Source organism: Pelodiscus sinensis, chromosome 1, assembly GCF_052426305.1.
Source record: "Pelodiscus sinensis isolate ZL-2025 chromosome 1, ASM5242630v1, whole genome shotgun sequence".
Classification (NCBI taxonomy): domain Eukaryota; kingdom Metazoa; phylum Chordata; order Testudines; family Trionychidae; genus Pelodiscus; species Pelodiscus sinensis.
The window spans coordinates 163,794,052-163,809,958 of record NC_143052.1 but is presented as its reverse complement, the minus strand read 5'-3'; positions in this window follow the sequence as shown (position 1 = coordinate 163,809,958).

Sequence of the window (15,907 nt, the reverse complement as noted above, 5' to 3'; positions counted from 1 at the left end):
AATCAGTTACATATTGATGTCACTGGCTAAAATTCTTCATAAGGTTGAACTTTCTGATAAAATCATAATTCAAATCTCTGTCAACTCTGAATGTGACACTCCAGCCCAGGAGGAGGTGTGAACTTTTGCTTCCTCTAGCAGTGGAATTTTACCCATTAGATACAAAGATAGTATTTTCTATATACACTCTCAGATATCTAGGGGTAGTCCTTTGTGGAACTAAAGAGAGCTTCAGGCACATGAGCTTAAAAATAGTGACAGAATGTAATATGGTCCTGAAACTAATATCTATATTCAGAGCAACACTATGTAGGGCAATGCTGTTCCGGCATTAGCCTGGGTTCTCACTGGACCTGTTCTGAGCACTCATTTTTTAGATCAATAAAAATCTCCATTTCACTTAATCAGAAAGTCTTTCCTAATTGAAAGTGGACTTTAATAAAACCTAAGGCTATCGTTTAATAGTTTATGCATTTTCAAGTAGTATTTGTGAAAAATCCATCTCACATCTGAATTAGAATATTTGATTAACTCAAAAGAGCATTTTAAAATTCAGACTTCTATCAAAGCCTATTTTTGTTTTAAAATGGACACAACACTTTTCTCCTCATTTGTTCCCCTTTCTGGTTTATTAAGGGCACTTTATTAAGGCACTTCCCTCTCTCCGGCCCTTCTGACTTTTTAAATTACCATTTGAGAGATCATATGAATCCCCCAACTATGCTCTGGCACACACATCCTGTGCCATGCTTGTCCACAGTTCTGTCGATGCATATTTTGTGTCAGTGAAACTACAGCATCTAACAGTGGACAGAGACAAGCAAAGTCACATGTAGTGTGAAATCTTTTATTAGAGGTATTTTCCTACTTTCTTTAACACTTGGAATTAGAGATGTTTTCAAGGCACATAATCACAGATCCATAATTCCTAAAAGATTAGGGGTATTGTATCCAGGGCTCAGCACTTCCCCAGCTCAAGGGCAGTAGAGATCATAAATGTCTCTCAACTTCCACAGAATTCAGGGTGCTCTACTTGGGATGTTGGTTCAGGTTTGTCTATGAAGGAAATGTTTTCAAAAGTCTGGTATTTATCCCAGACCACAGAAGAACTTCTATAATGGTTTGAATACTGAAGTTATACGAACTTATTCATGTTGCAGCCTTTCATTTAGGATCTCAATATATTTGAACAAATATTTACTGAAGCCTTGTGGCACACCAGGGAAGATATTTTAAGGATATTTTGTGGTGAAGAGTCAAAATTTGACAAGTTCTCATGATGGTATCCAGCCTTACAACAATTTTTTCATGTAGATAAAAAGTTGTACCTGATGACAGGTAGCAAAATTTTAGGTAACATTACCTAACACTGAAAAACAGTCACCTGTGAGATGGAACATATCACCTGTTGGACTGTGCACAGCAACACTATGCACAACTGTTCTGAAAGGAAGTGCCTTTAGACATCTAATATTGTGTTGGGAGTTTTTGGTGGACAGAATGCAATTACTTGAGTGGATATTTAGCAAAGAGACCATGTTTATCATCCCTCTATTAGAAATAATGGCTGGACTCTTTGGCCTTTACAGGTACTAAGACCTCAATTTTATATTTTATTCCAAAAAAGGCTTGATGAAAGAGTGGCCTTTGATTAGACAACATCACATTTAAACAGAGAGAAAATTATTAAAGACATTAAGGGACAGATAATTTTAAATTATGCTGTATTAAATTGTCTTGGTCATTATCTACAAGATTTTTTTTAAATCTCTCCTATTAATTTAATTTGTGACAACACAAATTAAATTAAAATTATATTTACGCTGTGGAATCTACAGTGTTATGGATAGGTTTTTTTATTTAAGTTTATGTGTGTATGTCAGTGTGTGCACACAAGCATGTGTGGGCACACATTCAGATGACTTACATGATGGAATACAGGGAATAGGGAAGTGAAAAAAGTTGGGGATGGGACATACCCAAATATCAGCAAAAAGTATATATGTTGACCAAATTAAAACATGTGTGTCTTAGAACTAGCAACTCTTTGTGCAAAACATTTTAACTCTGTAGTGTATTTTGTCTTACTGAGGGCACAGTTTAACAAAATCTATTCTTCTCTATGGTGTTTTTGGACCTGTTGGGATATTAAAACTGAAAAGAAGCCATAGCAACATTACTTTTGAAGAGAGACATGAAGGCTTTTTAGTTCAGGGAGTAGCACAGAGGCACTATGCTAATGCAACAAGTGTTCCCATCTTCTTTAGGCAACTGGTATTACAATTTTATTTCTCCAGAAACCAAAGTACTTAAAAGCTAGAACAGGGGTGGCCAACCTGTTACAAATGAAGAGCCAAAATAGTGGTGGATACAGCACAAAGAGCTGAGGGGAAAAAAGTAGAGGTTAAAAAAAAAAGTGTAGACAGAAACACAATGCCCCTTGAAGAGCCACAGGCGCAGTAACCGCAATTTTTTCTTTGAAGAGCTGCATGAGGTTTGCAAGCCACAGGTTGGCCACCCCTGAGCTAGAAAGTTAAAACTCCTTGCAAGTCCCACCAAGTGGAGACATCATGATCACTTATTAAAACAACAGTAGGAAACTTGCAGCATGTCAAGGAACTTCTACAAGTTTTGGCCACATATGTACCATGTTTTTTAAACTTTCTTGGCCATTTCTTGTATTTTACAAGCTTATAATAACCAAATTTTTTAGCAAACCTCATAGGAGTAGTTGAACCTCCTGTGGAGGAAAGTGTTAGGAATCAGTAATTACTCCTGAGAGAGTCTCTCCATGCAGGAGCAATCAAGATACTGGAGGAATCCAATCTCATTAGTATTAACTGCTCCTGACATTTCGTTCTACTTTGGGGTGTGGCCAGACTACAGAAGGCTGATTTTAAGAGATGATGATCAGAGGGTAAATTAGAGAGAGACAGATACCTCCAGGCTGCAAACTGTTCATAGGCTTTATAAAAACCTGATTTGAACAAAACTCAAATAACCTCATTACTGTCTTTCAATTGACAATGAAAATAATTGTTTAAAGGAATAATCTCATGCAATATTTTCCCCTCCTGCTAATGTAAAAGAATGAGCAAACCATAGCAGTTAGAAATTCACTATAAACAAGGGTTTCTAGCCAAAACTATGTTTAAAAAAAAAGAAGCGGACATTTAAAATTCCTAACTTATAATGACCAAAGGTGCTATCAGAAATACAGTTAAAAAAAGTCTCACTTTTATCCTATGTAACATGCCTCATTCATTTTGACATGCTATAACCTACACCTCCCTTTAGATTTTTATTTAGTTTGAGCATGACCACGTTAACAAAAATGGAAGATAACTGATCACTCAAATAGTCTTTTCCTTCTTCTGTCCCATAAACAACAGATATCTGAAACTTTAAAGTACCATGAAGCGGCTTTGTAACAACTGACAAACAAACAGACATTTGGCTAGCCAGTCAAGCAACATTTTTCAGGGATTGATTTATCTATCTAGCAATGCACTAGAAAAGTGTGGACAAGATTAGAGTAATTACCATCACAAGCATTGATGGCATGATACTCAAAGACAAAGGGTATGTCTATACTATAGAGTTTTGTCAGAAAAACGGCGTTTTTCCAACAAAACTTGAGTTATGTCCACACTGAACTCATGTTCTTTTGAAAGTAAATTGAAAAAAAACCCAGAGGGGTTTTCCCAACAGTGATATTCCTCTTTCTATGAGAAAGAACACCTTTTCTGAAACAGCTCTTTTGGAAAAAGGCGTGTACGGACAGGGAGAAGGGTTTTCTTTCAAAAAAAGAGGCCTCCAGGAAATAACACAGGTGCCTTGGTGGACACTCCATCCATACTAATCACAACTCTATAGTTCCTGTCTCCTGCCAGCTCTTAAAGCTGCAGGCACAAGCCTTGTGGCAGGAACCAGCCATGGGGCACCACCCTGAATGCTCGTCTCTCCCTGCCACACAACTCGGAGGTATGGCCAAGCCCCCAAATATCCCCCCACTCCCAGCCCTCACAAGAAGCAACACAGAGCTCCCAGGACCCAGCCAGGGGCAGGAAATGACATGCACCCTCCTGGTCCAGGGTGGAGATCCTGTCCCTCCTGGAGCTGTGGGGTCAGGAGTCCACCCTGCAGGATCCCCACTCCCAAAGGTGGAATGCTGACATTTATGGCTGGATGGCCGAAGCTCTAGCTGAGAGGGGACACCATCCCCGCACCTTGGACCAAAACAGGTTCAAGGTCAAGGAGCTGCACCAAGGATATGCCAGGGCCAGGAAGCACAGCTCTTGCTCCAGGGCAGGACCACACTCATGCCCATATTACAAGGAGCTGCACAGAATCCTGGGGGGGTGATGAAGCCCTTTCCCAACCTGTAACGGTGGACTCGGGACTTGAGACACCTGTGGTCGCCCAGACAGAGCTCCTTGACAAGGAGGAGAACTAACAGCAGCTGCAGGAGGAGGACGACAACACAGCCAGTACAGTCACCTTCACCCTGAAGCCAGTACCCTAGGCCCTGGACATCTCCCAGGCATCCTCTGACACTGGGGAGGGATCATCAGGAGAGTGCTGTTAGTTTTCCCAACACACAAACACAGGGTGGGGGAAGGCAGGTGCAAAAGGGAAGGTGGGGGGCAGCTCATCGCTTGGCCTGGACAGCATACTGCACTCCATGCACGTGCAGCAGCACTGTGTACCACGTGGCCTCAGGAGCTAGCCCCAGATTGTCCATGGGCTTGTGCTCACAAACTGTGTGGAGCCCCCCCCCATGTCTGACCCCAGGGGAGGGGGGGGGAACGCCCATCATGTCATCAGAGGGCAGGGGTGAGCCAGGCACACAGCTCCATAAAAGGTGGCCTTCCTAATGCGGAAGTAGTTGAGCCACAGCTGGGCATCCCACCGCTCCATCACCATCCTGTCCCACCAGTCGGAACTGGTGTCCAACCTCCAGAATCATTTCTGTACCATGGAGTACAGGGACAAGGGCATTGCTCCCGTATCCAGACAGAGAAACTCACAGATGAGCTCAGAGTCAAGCTGGGGCAGGACGGTCAAGACAGTCTGCACAAACTGCTGCAGAACCCGCAGCATGATAGTGTGGGGCCATTGCATGCCCAGAGGCAGCTCCAGCTCCATAGCAAAAAGAATGTTGTGGTGTCCAAAAGCTGGGCAACCAAAACACACACTGCAAGAGCTTTGCTGTCCCTTGGAGAGGTAGGCAAGCATGCAGCAGAACCTGAGAAAGGGCTGTCTGGGGGGGTCCCTTTAAGCACGCATCTCAGATAGACTTAGGCAACAGCACCCGGAAGCAACTGCTGACCTAATGCCCTGCCTGAAGTGGTTCTGGGTAGCCTTTTATGCAAGAGAGAGAATCCAGTCACTCTGGACACTTCTGAAAAAGCAGATTGCTTTTTCGATGCACTTGTGTGTGGATGCTCTCTTTCCAAGGACATTTTTTCAAAAGATCTCTTCTGAAAAAAAAAAAAAAAAACTTCTTTTGAAAGAAGCTTGCAGTCTAGATGTAGCCAGACTTTCAACAGAGAAAGTTAGCACATCAACTACTCTTATTGATGGGGAAAACTTTCAATTAATTCACCTGCAATTAATTTAGACATTTCTACAGTGCTCCTCACCCTGGGTGTCTGCTGTTGGCCCGGTTTACTTCTAAAATGCTACAATGACACACAGTCTAGTCAGGAGATGGAGGAATTTGCTAATAATTACACTCTACTGCCTAGCTACCACTTGGTTAGTGCTTAGGCATCATGGCAGAAAACCTAAAACAGATGAGGCAGATTAGATAAATGTTAGATCTAATATCGGTCATGTTAGGTAAATCTGCTTTGGCCTGAAAATATGCAACCATTTCTCTTGCCATTTCGCTTCACTGCCCACCCCCCAAAATCAAAACTTCCTTTCTTTTTTGGGCCAGATCTTCCCCAGTGCATATCACACATTTCCTATTTTTAGCACGTTTTCAAGACATTCGTTGCACTTTTTGTGTCAAGACTGGCAATACAATATACACCTTAAACATGAAGGCATGGCAAGCATCTTTTCACTCTTCCCCAGACACTAATCTTGCATAAAAGACTCCTCAATATGCCAGCATAAATGAGATCAGAAGAAGTCTGCAAACTGATATAACTTTGGAATTTGCATCCCCCGTGCTCACTATTACAGTTGCCTCTTTAAGTCTACGTACTCCCACTAAAATGTACCAATTAGCCCAAATTTATCCTAATTCAAGAGTTTTAAAGAGTAGTAAGGGTTCTCTCATTTCTCGCTCATTTATTTAACCTTATAACGTCACTCTCTCAGACACTCACAGTAAACAAATCCCACGTGAAAGCTGATAAAATACTTCTTTGTAATGTTAATGCTACTGTCTCTATAAATCTCCGATTTGAGCCACAGCTTCAACTCCTTCCTGCCTTTGATTTACGAGCGGGTTGACCTAGGCCTAACCCTGTCAGCTTTAGTTCTGAGACAGTCTTTCGGATTATGGATCTCTGATCTGGTAAATTCCTGAGAGGGAAAATTTAACTAAGGAAGGCTCTTTCTGACAAGTGGTAAGGCCCTATTCTTTGCAGGTTACCCCGGAGACTGAGCTCTGGGTGGAATTAATTGAGAGAGAAAGAGATGCAATGGCACAAAATACAGGAAAGAAAGGAATGACTATGGAAGAATTATTGTGAAAAGAAAGGAAGGTGAGTTAGATGAAGCAATTATAAGGGACGACGTAGAGTAAAGTAATTACCATCAGAGCTAAGTCAGTTCTCTTAGATGACAGCATTTTATTAGATTGTTACATGACAGGGTACTAATTAAAACTGATTGGCCTAATTAGAGTGGCATTAGTAGTGCGACAGGCACTTGCAGTAGCAGTACTTTGTCCATGACCTTCTTCAAAGATACGAGAGAGCCACCACATATAGTCCCCATTTTAAATGAATGTTTAGTTTTGTCACACGCTAGAAATGTGCCTGCGCGAGCTACCTCTGTGTACAGCTTGAGGTTCTCCAGGAATGGCAAAGTACTCGGAACAAAGAGAAGAGGGAACACTAGTGTTATTTGGAAGGAGGGGGGAAAGCAGTTAAGGAACAAATATAAATGACAGGCCTAGTCTCCCTTGCCAAGCACCTTTTGCAGCCATTTACACCTGTGCAAGGTGAGTGTGGAGAGCTACTCAGAATGGTTGCACCAGACACCCACACTGCACTGGTTAAAACAACTGCACAAGGTAGGTAGCAAGAAAAACAAACTCCATGTGCTCAGTACATTGCAGCCACTGTTGTAAATAATGACTTCCTCCATATCTGCATTTAATACCCTTCTTTGTGAGTGAATGAATATCTGCATAAAGAAAGGACGGTACCCAACAATGTTCTCTGATTTTTTCCATCCATGTGCAGAATAAATGTTACGTTCACAAGTCATGTGTGGATGTGCACCACGAGTAGAAACACATGCTGCTGGCTGAGGGCACTCTGCTAATCAGCTGTGTGGCATCTGAATCTCTCCTGGGTGGCTGCCCAGGTGCACAGTTCACAGGGAACACTGGTTCCCAAACATTTGTGCAAACAAACAGCCATTTATATGCATGCTCATGAAAAAGCAAATAAAAGACAGACCAAAAATACAGCCTAAGAGGGAAGATCCATTCAAGGGGATGTTTGCAAATAGTGCTTGGAACCATTCACCCTGATCTACCTGAAGTGTGGATTTTATTCACTGTACTTCTGCCACAAAGCATCCACTACATGGGAATTTTAAGACTGAAACAGTGTCCAGAACCACCACCATGTGCCAAGTTTCAATCCAATTCTTATTCATCTCTAGATGCCTATGCTGTGCACTACACTGATGAATCAGAGCTATACCAGGCACTAGATGAAAAGAGCAGCTATTTCATTACTAAGCTTCAGCAAGGATTTGAAGGAGGAAGGAGGAGAAAACATTTGGCCAAGACCGTGCAAGACACAGATTATATACATTTCACGTGGTTATCAGAAAAATCTTAAAAATACAAAAAAAGAGCCCTGTGGCAGTTTTTTAAAACTAATCAATTTATTTGGGCAGAACCTTTTTGGGCTGGAGCCCACTTTATCAGATGGATTCCAGCCCACAAAAGTTTATGCCCCCAAAAATGTGTTAGTATTTAAAGGTGCCACAGGACTCTTTGGTGTTTTGGCTGAAACAGATTAACACAGTTACCCCTCTGAAATTTAAAGATATAGCGTTCACTTCAGCACAAGAGAATAGAAACATCAGATTCGCTCAAGGGAAAAAAAAAAAATGAGAAAACACCAAAAACCTTCAAGACACCCAATAAAATTCAATACACTGTAACGGATTTTAAAAGACAATAAGTAATATAGCATGTTTCCATTATCCTTCCCTTTGCTGCCCCCAGGCCCACCAACGGGGGTGAGGATGGAGCAGAAAAGGTGCAACTGCCTCCGGGGTCAGAGTTTCAAAAGGGCTCCAGGCACTTCTGAAGCGTCGGGCCCCAGGCCACTGCCACTACCACAGCAGCAGGAGCCCCGGGCCTTTTAAATCACTGCCAGAACAAACTGCACCACGTGTGACTGAGGTCTGGAGAGTGCCCTGTGTGGCACACTGAGGGCTCTCTTGTCCTAACCTTACCCTTCTGCCTGAGGCCACACACCTTCTGGGAGCATGGAGTGGAGCAAGGTGTCAACTCCCCTGGCCGACCCTGTCTTAGTTGGGTCCTAAAGGGAATCACTGACATTTTCAATATCTCAGATAATTATTTACCAAAACCAAATGGCACTGGAGTGTGAGCAAGACAAGTGCTTACCACTCAAGAGGATAGATGCCTTAGACATATTAGATCGGCAGGCAGGAGCAATTGGAGATTTTCTAATCAGTATTCGTTATTCTTTGAACCTTTAAGGACTTCTAATCTAAAGTTATCACTGTAGTGGAACTTGAGTTCTATTATGCGGTGTCATTGCTGTATATTTAACATAGTGCTCCTCACTGCAAAGCAGCATGGTCAAAACTGGAAGAGAAATGCGTGCACTCAAAGGGGAGCAATGGTAATTAACTTGCTCACATTGGGAAGCATGCCATACCAGTACTAATGGATCTGTACGTTCACTTGGAACTCATCTGCCCTGGGATCTAAGGTAATTCAAAAACTTCGTACTCAGAAATTCTCTTCAGAGAAAAGAAAGATGGCAGAGCCCACAGAGACCCTAGAAGAAACTACAATGATCATGCTAGTCAGGTCTGCCGAGAGGGGTGCAGGGGAGTAGTCTCCCCAGGGCCCTGCGATTCGAAGGGGCTCAGGGCTCCTGGCTGGTTGAAGACGCCTGGCCTTCCAAGGGCCCCAAGCTGGGCTCCCTGCCTCGCAACTTTGCTTCAGGGCCTGTGGTGGCTGTTGGCCCCGCTGATGCTGATCATAATTTCTACTAATACCCCATTTGTCCATTTTTGCAATAATTTCTCCCTTATATTTAAAGAAATGCCCCTGAATATCATCTGTTCTTAAATATGAACAGACACCGAGGCAAGGGACATTATCTATCTATTAAAATGTATATAGCAATTAGTGGATTTTAATATTTTAAGCTTTACAAATTAACTTTACATTATTAAATTCCATTTGAATTATGCATAAATGAATATAGAGGAAAGGTATTTATGTACCAGGGAAAAAGTATCTGCCATACTCATATATCATGGTCCCTAAAGTGAGATGTTGGAAAATCCATGGCAGCTAATGCTTCTTGTGGCTAGGTAAAACACCCTCAACATACAACACACACACTCCTTGCCTTTGTGGTCTTCTACTATTTCTTCTGAGTGTCTTGAGATACTTACTATAATTTTCCATAAGAGTGGGGGAGATTTAATTAGCATGTGTTCAGAAATGCCTCCTTTATTCACGAGTTGGACAGCCACCAGTGAATTATGCAGGTCACAACAAGTGCTCAGGCTTGCTCAAAATTAGTTCCACATCTATTTGGGTTCCTACACTTGAATTTGAGTGGCTACATTTAAGCACTCATGTTTGAAAACTGTGTCCTGAGCCATTACACCATCTTGTCAAAGTTACTTTGGAGTGAACCTAGAATAAACAGCAGTATTTGACCTTCTGCTTTTAAACTGATGACATTTTGAAAAATGAGAAAGGCAGCAGTCTTAATTCTATTCACAGTCATGCTTGTGTAACACACAATAATTTTATGCATTTTGCACAACTGCAGAATTTGGCCCAGTATTAGAAAATAACAGACTTTTGGCATTCTGTGCCTCTGTGTTATACATTAGGGATGTGTTTGCAACCGACTACAGTGTTGCAAAGTATTACATCTGGCTAGAGTTTTAACATATTTTGTAAAGACAGCTCTTTTCATCCATCACCCCAAAATGTGTGTTAAAATGCCATGGGAAAGGCAATTATAAAAAAAAGTCCATAAAACACATCAGAAAAATGTTGTTGGGCCTGAATTTTTAGAAAAAAAATGCAATCATGGTTTTGAGCACTTTCTAAAAAAAGTTAACCACTAATGCAGGGGTTCTCAAACTTGGTTACACCATGACCCCCTAAAATGCTAAATGAATTTGTGTGACATACTCCCCCCCGCCCACTGCCCTGGGTCGCTTCCTCCCCCCCTTCTCACCAGACTCCTTGCCCTCCTGGGGTTCCTTTAAGGTGTTTGCTGTCCTCAACGCCCTTCCCCCCTGCAGGCTCCTTCCCCCCAGCTCTCTTTCCTCTGTGCCTCTTTTCTACTCTGCATCCCTTTGGTTCCTTCTCTCTCCCCTCTCCTCCATCCTCCACTTCTCTCCCGTGTCTCCTCTACCTTCTCTTCGGACCCCCACGTGCCCTTATTTACCTCTGGATCCTCTGCTCCGACCCAATCCCCCAGGCCACTGCCTGAGGGACCCCACCCTGTCCCAGCTGGGGAAGCTATCAGTAGCCCAGCAACCGTGCTCAAGCACCAGCATCACTCTCCCATCGCCTTGCCTTCTGCTGCAGCTGAGCTGCACTCCTGGAGTCCCGCGGCCCTGGTCTCGCTGCGCGGCTTGCCGGCGGCTGCCTTCCGCTGCCCTGCTGCTCTTTGCGGCCTGGGAAAGAGGGGTTGCAAGTGAAAAAACTGAATCCAGTTGCACCCCCCCTCTAAGTGACTCACGATCCCCTGGGGGTCACGACCCACAGTTTGAGAAACGCTGCACTAATGCATGTAATTTGAACATAGTAGACCAGATCCTTGATTGGCAAAGTCAGGGCACCTAAGACAGATTTACACCAGCTGTGCATCTGGCCCACTATATTGACCTTATCTGATGGTTCATTTCTCTTTATAATTCCCAGCCTGCTTGCTCAGGGTCTTCACTTTTGTGAAACAAGACCCAGATATTTGAAGTCAACTCATACATCTCCCATTGCTGGAAGTATGATTTTTGAAATGGGTGAGGTGAGTTTGTGGTTTTGGAAAAAGAGAATTACATATCCGCTCTCCCATGGCTTTGCATGACCTGCTTTCTTGTGAAGTCTGAATATAAGTGACTGGACAAAGGAGAATTTCCTTTTTTGTGGGGGAGATTGGGTGGCCACTTCATAAGAAAGAGAAAATATACAAGGGAGACTGAGAGACTGTCAGTAGTTTGGTGGCCACAATAAAGTGCATGGGCCACTAGTGATCCACAGACCATAGTGAGAGAACCATTTGCCCCTCTGTGGGGTTTTTTTTTTTTTTTTTTTTTTTAAAAGTACAAAATCTTGTTTCTCATTTTCCATGATTACTTGCAACTTGTGGCCAAATAGCATGAGAGCTGTCACTTGCATGTGACATTAAGAAATCAGGGTGCGTAGCACTGTGGCTGCAGTGACATAAATTGGCCATTTCCATCAGTAGAAGACCTTTAACCAAGAGAGCTGATATGCTGCTGCCAGCTTGCTACAGAGGCTCTGCTGGTTCTGTTAGATTTATCTGCCCTCTCATATTGACTAGGAGAGTAGGAATTATTCACGCTACAGTAAAAGCCCTTTTAAACGGTACTTCACCAACCCACAAGGTCAATAAACAGGCATTTCTGATCTGCAGAGCAAGTCCAGTTTACAGTGCGGTGGGTGAGGGGCTGAGGCATGGGAGGGGCTATGGGGCATGCTCTGGGATGGGACTTGTGGCAGGGGTTGTAGTGTGGGAGGGCTCAGGGTGCCAGACAAGGGGCACTCTCCTCTAGCAGCCCCCCATAAAGTAGTTCCCTATCCCTGCTGTTGCTGGTGGTGGCACAGCCAGGTGGCTCGGCAGGCACATTGCCTACGTGGCTCCCAGCCCATTGGCTGGTTACCACAGTCAATGAGAGCTGCTGGGGGCGAGGGGAGGCACACAGATGGAGGCAGCATGCCTGCTTGCAGCACTTCAGTTTGGCTATACCTCCACCAGGAGGTAGCAGGAATGGAGTTCTGCTGGAGGTGAGTACCTCCTTCGCCCCACCCAGCATCCTGAGCCCCTCCCACATCCCGAACCCCTGCTGGACCTAGACTTTCTCTGAGCCCCTGACCCTCAGCCCCTGCCCTGTACTCCTCTCCCATACTTCAAGATCCTCTCTCTTAGTTAAGAGGCATTTTCAATTGACTTACACACACACCCATTTCCCTAGCATGCCAGATGAAAGGGATTTTACTATATATTGCTAAGCTGGAGTACCATGCAGCACATTCAGCTTCCTGCAAAATTACTGATCCAAGTCTAGAGGAGGTAAAGGGTGGGATCAGAAGAGAGGTGGCTCATTATGTTTTACACCACAAAACAAAAGACTGTTAAAAGGGCCATGAAAACCAGACTAAAGGTTTGCAGCCTAGAAATGAGCACAACATATTAGATAGATGTGACAGTGCAATAACAAGCACGAGATAGGAAAAACAAATGTAGGATGAATCAGGCATCAAGCAACAGGAAGAGCCTGTGAGGGGGTCACTCACCACCGTAGTGGGGGTCCATCGTCTGTCCCCAGAATCAGTCCATTCCACCCACACAGGCCTCCGCTCACGTGGCGTTTCCCCTCTGGAATCTTCCGGTCGCGTTGCTCTCTTCGCCACACTGCCCTCCGGCAGTGCCCAAGTCACTCGCTCTGAGCCCCCCTTCCGGGGGATTGGTGTCTCTCCAGCAGGCCTGTCCGCAGGCCTAGCAGGCTGGCCGGTTGGCTGTCCGAGCGCCCTGGCCCAGCCTAACTCTCTAGCCCTGCCCTAGCTCCAGAGAGCGTCCTGCACCCTCGGCAGCCAGGCTCACGGCCTTGCCGCAGGCTGGCCAGTTGGCTGTCCAAGCGTCCTGGCCCAGCCTGACTCTCTAGCCCTGCCCTAGCTCCAGAGAGCGTCCTGCTCCCTCGGCAGCCAGGCTCACTCTGCCTTGGCTGAAGCAGCCCTTCCCTTTTATAGCCCCCAGCTGGGCCTTAATTGGCCAACGCCGCCCAGCTGGGCTGAACTCCCCGGGCCTGCTCCAGGCTGGGGTTTGGCTCGTAAAGGGGCCAGTACAGGGCAGCTGCCCTGTTACAGAGCCACAAACTAGGTCTTAGAAGGTGTCTCTACGTATGCACATTTTATAATGCACTACTGTGACCTACTTTGGCTTGTACTGAGTGCAGTGCAAGAAGCTGCAGCAAAGGGAAGCCAGTGGTGGGGGAAGAATAGGGATAAGTTGGTGATTTGGCTGTTATGGGTTGGTTAAAAAAGAATTAAGAACACATTTCTTTAAATATATACTGTACTACAGGAGTCTACAGAGAAAGGAAGAGTTAATGTCACAAAGCTGTGCAATGCTACTGCAACAAAGATTGATGGTTTCACTGAAATGGGGGAATAAACCAAGAAGCAGGTCAGACAGATGAGGCTGAAATTTGCAAGATGTTGCCACAGGTATTTTAATAAAGACAAGTTAAGTTAAGTTAGCAGAAGAGTAACTTTGCATTGGGGAAAAAGAGGGAAATAGGACAGAGGCAGATCACCATTTCCCCCTAGAAATCTTATGTGACCTTGTGATAAAGAGATTGGGGGAAGCCTCTCACCCATATTACCTCTCTAGATCTCAGGCTCCCCCAGTCATCACCTCTTAACATGAAATCTCACTGTCTTCTAACTGGAGTATTTCCAGCTACACATTACCTTGCCTTCACAATCTTATTCCCAGCAGAGAAAGGCTGCCCACGCACACCCGCTTGCTTTCCCTTCAGAGACAGTTAACCATGTATTTCAATACAGTTCTTTCTAAGCAAGCCTGTTGCATTCTTAATGTACAAAAAGCATTAGAGAGAACATTAGAGAGAACCAATGCAAAGTCTACATGCATGCTAATAAGTTTACTTGAGCTCTGGGAGGAACTTGTCCAAGAGGGTTCTTCTCATGGTTTCAAGTTTGTCACAGCTTTAGCTCAAAACAAAAGCACAGCTTTTAGGGCCAACAGGCCTGGGCCAACCCTGAAGATTTGGGATTTCCATGCACTGGGGTCCTGTCCATTTGCTGGATCAGGAAGAAAGCCCTGAGCCTGGAGAATCCATTTTGAACTTGTACGTGAATCTTTTCAAGAGTAGCTTCAAAGGGCTGAGAACTGAAAGAATTACATTAGCATCTCCTTCCTCCTGAAGCAGCAATTTTTAACCTATGTTATATGATATCCAAACAGGTCACAGTTCCATTAACAGTTTTTTGAAGGGTCCATAAACAAAAAAAACCCAAACCAAAGCAAAAAAAATTGAAAACTACTGTCTGAAGAGAAACACACACCATTCTATATTAATACATTTAATAACTGCATTTTAATACAATGAACCCCAAATATATTAAACATAATTAATATCATTTAACTGAATTCAGTGAAATTCATCTTAATTCCATTAGTTCTTTCGGGGTATTGTTCATCTGAATTTTTTATTCAATGGGTATGAGGAAAGCTAACGTGTTCAAAGAAAACTACCTGATTACATATATTTCCAAATTGACTGGAAAAGCTTTATAGAATCAGTGAAAACTTGATTTTTGAGGGAGTTTCTCTAATGGTCAGAACTGTCTCACCTTTTGAGTGCCTGTCTGCCTCAGTTTACCTTAGCCATGAAGCTGTAAAGCAAAGCAGACACAACAGAATGAAAAGGATTCTTGAAGCACTGATCTGCAAAGAGTTATGAAACAGCTCAACATTACATGGTGAGTATTCTCCAAGGGAACCCTGTACAGTGCAGAAGTGGACCGCTGTACATCTTTATAGGATTAGGGCCTTTGTAAGAATACATATAAATCATACCAGAAGGAGGTCCAGGACTATTAGTCTTCCTCTGATCAGATCCAGATCTCTTACAATCCTTAAGATCTATTGAAGTTTCACAGTATTGATTAAAGGTGCACCAGTTGTTCGCTGAATTATTTGACTCATCTGAGAATTTGTCAAATTGTTCCCATAGTTGTTTTTTTTTAAAAATGAGGCGATCAGCTCTATCAGTTTACATAAGGGAGTCATGAATTTCAAATATTGGTTCCTGGGATCAAAGATGTGGATTCATGTATGATTGTGTTACTCAATCTTTCTACAGTGGTGACACCAATATAAATGCCTGTCTGTTTTAGTCTTCATTAGCAAGCCACCTTTTTGCATACAGGGTCTGATCCAACATACACTGAAGTCAATGAAAATCCACCCAAGTGTTTTCACTCAAGATATTCAAATAAAGATAAAAATATAGCTTTCCCACTAATCACAACAGTGAAAACAGCAATAAATCACTCTATCAAATCCAAAACTTGGAATGTTATCTAACATCAAATCACCTAGCAAACACATATTCTGAGTTATTCCTTCTTTGCTCAACATCCTGAGCTATAGTATCGTGTCAGCACATTGCATTGGAAGGGGAACATCTGGCAGACGGCATT